Source organism: Mytilus trossulus, chromosome 7, assembly GCF_036588685.1.
Source record: "Mytilus trossulus isolate FHL-02 chromosome 7, PNRI_Mtr1.1.1.hap1, whole genome shotgun sequence".
NCBI lineage: Eukaryota > Metazoa > Mollusca > Bivalvia > Mytilida > Mytilidae > Mytilus > Mytilus trossulus.
Window position 1 is genome coordinate 79434263 of NC_086379.1, and position 9599 is coordinate 79443861.

Sequence of the window (9599 nt, forward strand, 5' to 3'; positions counted from 1 at the left end):
TTTGCTAACCGGTTCCCTGGAGATGTCTGTTGAACAATACCTCCAGGAAAAATTAATTCCACAGCCAGATATTGCAGTAGAGGTGATTGGAGGAGTACTAGTATACTGCGATCCGGATACATATCCGCAAGTGTTACCAGACACCTCAAGATGGAAGATAGCCATAGGGCTGCATCCAAAAGCTGCACCCTATTTTAACAATGACCAGTTTACAGCAATGCAGGAGGCATTGAGTGACATGCGTGTATCTGCACTGGGGGAAATCGGGTTAGACAGGACCGTCAACCAAGTACACTGGATGTCCCAGGAAAAGATTTTTGACAAATTGTTAGGATTGGCTAGACCAAACAAACCAGTGATTCTACATTTGCGTGGCCAGGCCACGGAGACAATGTCAGACGCTGTGTATACTAGAGCGTTGGAAATTGTGCAGAACAATTGTGAGCCGGAGCAGAAAATTCATCTCCATTGTTTCCATGGGAGTGCGAGACAAGTGGATATTTGGCGTCGCGCTTTTCCGAACACTTATTTCAGCTTTTCTTTAAAGGTCAAAAATGTCCATGAAGATCAGATACTGGCAGCCAGGAATGTCCCAAACCATCGTATTTTGATTGAGACAGATTCACCATATTGTACTATCCCATCCAACATACGGATTAATAATCCGCGTAGGATTGGACAAGTAGCATTGATTTTAGCAGGTATCAGGAGCCAACCTGTGGCCGAGATATTTGCTCTCACAAGGGAAAATGGAAAAAGCCTATATGGCTTAATAGTGGACTGCTATGTACAATGTATGTATTGATGTAACAACCTGCAGGAGACAGGTTAAATCGGACATGTATATATAGGATGTATAAAGCAGATTATGTGGACTTGTGGATAAAGGAAATCAGTTGTAAATTTTGATTGAAAATTAGATCATCAGTGAAGATTGTTTACATATATCAAGGAATGATATGCTAGTTACAAAGTGAATCCGCAAAGCGATAACGGAGAAAATGTGAATTTTGAAAAAATATATATATATATATATATATAGGTGTGTTGTTGATATGTCGATTAACGTTGGAATATGCATTATTCATAATATTTGGAGATTAATAAAAAAACAATTATCCCCGTGGTGCAACCAGACGGGGTGGACTAAAGGATTATAGTGAAAATTCAAATAGGAAGTAAAATCACTCCTTTCAAAGTGGGGAGGAGTGTTGTGTAATATAGTATAATGGACGTGACATTACTATGTAGACAGTACGGTAGTTAGATATACCGCGTAGTCCGGTTCCCGGGATGATCCATTGATAACTACCTAACTCAGGATAAGATCACGGATGGTTACCAGGTAACGAGAGTTGGCGTATTGGCGGGAATAGCGAGCAAGTACTAAGACTAAAACCAGAGCGTATCGTAGTATATTTGGTGAGTTAGTACAATTAGGAGCATTGCATTGTATTGCATATATAAGTATTAAGTAGTAATACTCGGAAATCACATCAGTATCTTTAATAAATATAGGCGTATCAATATCCATTTAAAATTGAATGTTTCTGTATCCTTAATAATAATATCAGGCTGACCTACTTGATCTTCAATAAAATCATTGGTCAAATTATAACCGATACAATTATCTATTAATAATTATAGCTAAAATTTATAGATAATTTAAATACTCATCTTTCAAAATATCACTGAGGCCAAGTTTGGTGGTTGATTTACTTCTGTTCACATACGGACTGCTGGACATGTAGTGTGTTTAGGACACACAAGAGTAGTATATTCCCATTTTCTTTTCTCTTCACCTGGTACTCCATCAACTGATTAGCACACTGTAACTTATCCAAGTCCTCCAAATTTCTCTCTACCACCAATAATTGCCGACTCAGTACCTCTACTTTGTTGATTTAAAGCAGATTTGTTGATTTAAAACAGATCTCAATGAAATATCGGGTTCACCTTCATAATCCAAGACTAAATTCGAACGTACTAATCGACTAACACAGCTAGAAAAATTAACGTGACCTATCGAGTAGACCCTGTCGTGCCGAATGATTTAACCGACAAATCACACAAACCACTTAACCTAAACGCCACCTATATGGGCAGACAATTCAGAAGAAAATAATTTCATTCTAATTCATAAAATCAACCGACTGAAATTATATAAATTAAAAACGATCCTGGGTTCATCTTTGGCTCAAAAGTAACACCAACTACAAAAGAATCTACGCCAAGGTTCACATCTCAGACGTACTCTAAAGTCAACGTCCATAAGACAGCTGTTGAACAGCAAACTGAAGACAGCAGTCAACAACAAGATCTGTGTATCCTACACAAGACAATGCATACCTTGAATGAATGCCGAGCATTCCGAGCCAAACCGATCGAGGAACGCAAGGAACTGTTAAGACAAAACAATGTGTGCTACAAGTGTTGTGAGTCAACCACACACAGAAGTCGGAACTGCAACGCAAGTATCAGTTGTAACGAATGTGGAAGTTAACGACATACCACAGCACTTCACATCACTAGACCACAACAATCTGAAGGTTCCCAGTTTAGCTCACCCAGACCAGCCTACGGCGGGGAGCTGACACAAGTCTACGACGGGGAGCAGACAGAGTCCGCTGAAACAAAGTTAACCTCTGTGAGTTCGATCTGCACAGAGATCTACAAAGATCATAAGGGTGAGAAATCTTATGCCAAGATATTACCCGTGGACGTTTACCACAAGGACAAGACAGACAAAATTATCAGAATGTACGCCATTATTGACGACCAAAGCAACCGGTCTCTTGCCTCGCCTGAATTCTTCAGTCTGTTCAACGTTCGGGAAAAACCTGAAAACTACTCTCTTACAACATGCTCCGGCAGAGTAGCTACTTCCGGGAAAAGAGGAAAAGATTTCGTCATAAAATCTGTACATAGTGACGTACAATTTGATCTGCCTACATTAATAGAATGTAATAATATTCCCAATATCCGAGACGAAATTCCTACTCCTGAAGTTGCAATGCATCATCCTCATCTGAAAGAACTCGGAGGAAGCATTCCACCAATAGAGGAACGTTGTCAAATTCTACTCCTAATTGGAAGGGACCTTATAGAGGCACACCACGTCCTTGAACAACGCCTAGGACCATCCCGAACTCCATTTGCCCAAAAGTTGAGACTTGGTTGGGTCATAATTGGATATACATACATTGACAAGCAAACTGTTCCTATTGAAGTCAACACAAAGATAACCAACGTTGCAATCACGGAATCAAAACAACGTCTTGCCTCAAGACCGGAAATAGCCGTCAAGGACAATAATCCAATTGTTGTTCGGGCTAACGACCAATACGTTCATTCGAATGCCAAGCTTGCAAAGTCGTATTCCATACAATTCATTGAATGTACAGAGCCTAGTTCCAAGCCTGGTAAACGCACACATTCCTCTAAAGGGACAGCACTCGTGTCACTAAAATCAAAATTTGTGTGTTCTATAGAAAAATCTATAGATAAAAAATGTTTCATTCCGAAATCAACAGAACCTAAAGTTCATGGAGAGGAAATCAATAGCATTCACAAACCTATTCCGAAAGAAGGACCTATTGCCAATCTCAATCTGCTATTGCATGAACAACGTCTACTACGAGGAGGAAGCAGTATTGCCAAATCCGACTTGAATTTTAGTGAAAAGGAACCAGTAGTCTTATCTGGACATCGTCACAGAGAAACACCTTTTCTTGGACATTACTACGACAAAATCAAATATAGAGGACGCAACACTACATATAGAGCGACTAGATCTGCAGGATTGAACGTTATGACGAAACGCCTTATTTCGTCTGATACTCACAAAGATGTGTCATTTCGCCAAATCGGAAGACAACCAACGACTAAAACGTGTTATACTTACCGGAGGACCATCTTCGATCGTCATCGCCGTCTAACAACGGTGGAAAAAACAGCTCCCATTATCGATACAGCAGTAATGGAACATTCTACAGAACAAAACAATGCCGTCCGAGACACCCTTCTTCTAAAGGACAAGAAACTGTGCCTACCCAGTTCCCCGTGGAACGTACTTACTCAGGAACCTTTATAGTGAAAAGTCGCTGAGATCTGATATTTCTCACACGAAATAGTGGACATTTCACCTGTATATATTCAATTTATATTGGGATTAATTCATTTGTGTAAATCTTGTATTCATATTCGAAAAAATTATGGAATAGTGATATCAGATAGACATCAGACGGGGAGTTTTCTGTTACACCGTTCCGTAATTTATATAGTTCGTTTGATTATATTCTTAATCTATTTATGTGTTCCAGTCTAGGAGGATTATTCATCTTTAACGTTAAAACATCGTACCGTCGCTACCTTTCCCTCTCTCATACGTATCCGTTACAGGAAAATTGCAAGGTCATTACGACCACCAGGAACACTTCGTTGAGACGTCATCTTGGACACAATTCGTGGCTAACAACAGAGTGAGTTAATTCTACAACATTGTATTTGAACCCTTCAAATTGCTCTCTACATATTTGAACCTTTTCTCCGTGAAATACTTGAAATTTAACCATTCTTGAAGTACAACATTTCCTTGCATTCAACCACAGGCGCTTGGGTCTATGATACATTTTTTTTTTTTTTTTTTTTTTTATTAAAATTTTCAATTTTCTTTATTTATAATACATATCTATCACTTCTGTGCATGTCTCACCTAGTTTCGAGTGATTTAAACGACCCAGAGAAAATACCAAATTTTACTATCCATACTAAGAAACAAAAAGGCAACTAACTCGACGCCATTTTTCTGCTATCTATAAATAAATAGATTGACCTACCTGGATTCCCCAACGATTTCTCTGGGAAAACGTGCCTTCCTTGTCGTCAGATCGCACACATCATTGATATTTATCAAATTGGTATTGTTCGTAACATTTTTAGTCCATCTCCAGCATATAATAAAAAGATTTTAACTATTTTGGCTATTTTCAAATTTACGTGCCCGGAAGTTGATTGTTTTTCCCGAACTTTTGTCAAAGGGAAGTAATATTTTCCCGGACTTTTTCGGAACATCTCTCCAAGTAAGTAGGAAAATAATAAAGTGATACGATGATTTCCGAACTTTTACCAAAAAGGCGCAAATTTCCAATTGCCGGAAAAGAATCTTCATATTCAGTCTGAAATGATGGCAATTCAACCAAAGGAAGTTACTCATAAGAACATTGATTCATGATAATTTATGAATATACAGATTATCACACAAAATTTACTTATGAGAGGAATTAAAAAAAATTAAACCATTGACCATTTGATCTGATATTTTTATTTGTTTGGTGTAAAGGGGAGGGGGGGGAAGGACATTTACTATTATTTTCTTTCCATGTTATTGACTTTGTTTTAATTATTACAAAACATGGGTCATGTAAAAAAAAAGGGGGGACATTATTTCCAAATTTTGTAGTTCCCCTTTCTAACATAAAATCAAAATTGTGTGATTTTTGAAAATTAAAAGATTATGACCACTTACAATCAAGTTAGGGGCTTGATTTTATTCGTTGTTCATCATATCTGTTTGTTAACATATAGTATTAGTTCGGAAGTCATCGTATCACTTTATTATTTTCCTACGTACTTGGAGAGATGTTCCGAAAAAGTCCGGGAAAATATTACTTCCCTTTGACAAAAGTTCGGGAAAAACAATCAACTTCCGGGCACGTAAATTTGAAAATAGCCAAAATAGTTAAAATCTTTTTATTATATGCTGGAGATGGACTAAAAATGTTACGAACAATACCAATTTGATAAATATCAATGATGTGTGCGATCTGACGACAAGGAAGGCACGTTTTCCCAGAGAAATCGTTGGGGAATCCAGGTAGGTCAATCTATTTATTTATAGATAGCAGAAAAAATGGCGTCGAGTTAGTTGCCTTTTTGTTTCTTAGTATGGATAGTAAAATTTGGTATTTTCTCTGGGTCGTTTAAATCACTCGAAACTAGGTGAGACATGCACAGAAGTGATAGATATGTATTATAAATAAAGAAAATTGAAAATTTTAATAAAAAAAAAAAAAAAAAAAAATGTATCATAGACCCAAGCGCCTGTGCATTCAACGGACTGTGCTATCAATTACCTTTGACATTTCGTTATAATAACATTAATTGAACACATTGTAAAATTGTATTTCATTTGTTTTTCAGCTTTTTACCATTTGTAAGATTGACTCTTGATTAAAGTATCAGCACCTGATAGTCTTTTCTGCTTTAGCCCAATCGTCGGTTATACTTAGTGGTCAGGCCATTACAACCCACATCATAATGTAAACGTTGAGCATGAAAACTTCATCAAGAAGTTTATTGATACAGCAAATAAATATGCACCCTTTATAGTTTATAATATTAGCAAAACATATACCATACAGGAAAAATAGTTAAGGTTTATGACCCCTTCTGTAGCCACTTTTGTGATCACCTTAGCTGGATTTGGCAAAACTTTTAGGAATTTTGGTCCTCTGACCTCAATGCTCTTCAACTTCGTACTTTATTTGGCCTTTTTAACTTTTTTGGATTCGAGCGTCACTGACGAGTCTTTTGTAGACGAAACGCGCGTCTGGCGTATATACAAAATTTAGTCCTGGTATCTATGATGAGTTTATACACAATTTATTTGGCTAATGTCCAATGAAGATAGTCACATTTTTAATCAAGTGAGTAATTTAATTAATAATTTAAATGTTGTTCGAAAACAACTATCAGAAACTTAGTGAGTTTATATATTTTACTTTAAAAAGACAGAGGCATAATTTAGATATTTGTAATTCTTCTAATTACTTACTTAAAGATGTTTTCCGGTACAGGATCCTCACGGCTCCTCTTCACCAGACACATAGATTAGGTCATAATTATTGTTGTTACTGCTGCTTCCGGTTATAACTGCGCGGTAATCAGAATAATATAGTTCCTCGTTTTTCCAATGATTGTCGATCTGTTTTTAAAGGCATTAACAGACGGTGCCTTAAACTACTTTTTCTGGTAGTTTGTTCCAGGTTTTTGCTAATCTCACCGTAAAACTATTTTTCCTAAGATTAGTATTAAACCTTTGATGTATGAATTTACTAATCTTTGTTCTTGGAGAGTTAGGTAACAGATCAGTTAAGGTGCCAGAAGATAAGGGGATCACTGTATTTGTCAAAGTTGAAATATGATACATTTTAGATATTTAGATATTTGTAATTCTTCTTATTACTTACTTAAATAGTTATCAAAAGTTACTTAAAGATGGTTTCCGGTACAGGATCCTCACGGCTCCTCTACGTCCCCGAGGGTATCACCAACCCAGTAGTCAGCACTTCGGTGTTGACATGAATATCAATTATATGGTAATTTTTGTAAATTTTCTGTTAACAAAACTTTGAATTTTTCGAAAAACTAAGGATTTTCTTACCCCAGGAGTAGATTACCTTAGCCGTATTTGGCACAACTTTTTGGAATTTTGGGTCCTCAATGCTCCTCAACTTTGTATTTGTTTTGGCTTTTTAACTATTTTGATCTGAGCGTCACTGATGAGTCTTATGTAGACGAAACGCGCGTCTGGCGTATAAAATTATAATCCTGGTACTTTTGATAACTATTTACACCACTGGGTCGATGCCACTGCTGGTGGACGTTTCGTCCCCGAGGGTATCAGCAACCCAGTAGTCAGCACTTCGGTGTTGACATGAATATCAATTATATGGTAATTTTTATAAATTTTCTGTTTACAAAACTTTGAATTTTTCGAAAAACTAAGGATTTTCATACCCCAGGAGTAGATTACCTTAGCCGAATTTGGCACAACTTTTTGGAATTTTGGGTCCTCAATGCTCCTCAACTTTGTATTTGTTTTGGCTTTTTAACTATTTTGATCTGAGCGTCACTGATGAGTCTTATGTAGACGAAACGCGCGTCTGGCGTGTAAAATTGTAATCCTGGTACTTTTGATAACTAATTATAAATACACATTAGTGGGTGTTTCTTGTCTTTTCGTTGTAATCATTGATTTAATTGTATTCAAATAATTGTAATCATTTTGTAATCATTGTACCAAATTTAACTTGTGATTATTCTGCCTGTTATGGGCGTCTTTAATTGACAATAAAATATATTTGATTTGATTTGATTTATTCTTCTGTACGCTAGTGTTGGTAAGATCATAAAAGCACCAGCGGAAAAAACTAGCATATTTAAATTCAGTTTCCTATATGTTTTAGGATCACTGTGTTTGACAAAGTTGAAACATGTAATATTTTATAAATAAACATTTGTGTGTCTTTCTTCTCTCTTCGTTGCAATCATTGATTTAATTGTATTCAAATAATTGTAATCATTTGTACCAAATTTAACTTGTGATTATTTTGCCTGTAATGGGCGTCTTTAATTGACAATAAAATATATTTGATTGGATTTGTTTAAAAAAATAAAATGAGTCATAAAACATAAATGACACATTTATTTTACTGATAGAAACAAGTTAAAAGTCAGCTGTGAAAATCACATATAGCCGCAATGTTGACAATAACCAAACCAATCACTACGTTAAATGTCATTTACAGCATCACATTTAGCTTACTCGGTATATTTATGTAAATAATCTGGAAATCTCCTTAAAAAGGACTTTATTTTAGAACTGAGTACGCAAGTATGAAGTTCAGAATGGTAAGGTGGTTGAAAAACTAGTCTTATTCCATGTTGTTGTAAAATATTTTTTAGATAAGCTTCGGTAAATCGCCCATGATTTAAACCACAATTATCCATTACAACAACATCTTCAGAAGTAAGAAACGCATTACCGTGTACATCGGTTTCTTGCAATGAATCAATAATTTCTTGCAATGAATCAATAAAAAAAAGTTAAGCAAATGAAGTATGTTGGAGGGACCATCAATAATGTTAAAACAGTCAATTCCTAATGGTCTTTGCGTCAGATTAATGGTATAATTTGCATTTGATGCATACCGTTGAATTTCAAAGGCTCTCTCACTAGGTAAAGAATGTCCATATTTCCTATTACCAGTTGTCAGAACAACAGAAGCTTCATCAAAACAATGAATTGAAAACAGATTTATATTTTCTATATTGTGTAGAAACAAGTCAAATTTAGCTTGAACTTAATCCGTTAATCCCTCTTTAGCTTTAATGGTTAGTTTTTTTTCTTTTAAAGACAAGTTTTTTTGTAATAACTCTGCATATAGAAACTACACTAGGAACATTGTCAGGCTGACATACCCCATCATTGACTAATTTGTTTTGAATTTCTTTATGATAAAGTGATGACTGTCTATAAAGATAGTACTCAATTGCTGTAAGAATATTTTCATTGTCAAAATTAGCTGGTCTCCTGTATGGTTTATTTGTAACTGTTCCAGTGTGCAAATATCATTGAATTGTTTTATTAACAGTCCTTATATCCACCCTTTTTGACAAATTTCTTTAACAGATTTTCCTTCCCCAAAATTGTCTATAATCCTACACTAATTCTACTTGTAATAATTTTCCTCTTTTATAAAATCTCCCAGATTTCGATTTTTCCAATGTTTGAAATATAAGTGTTGACATATTTT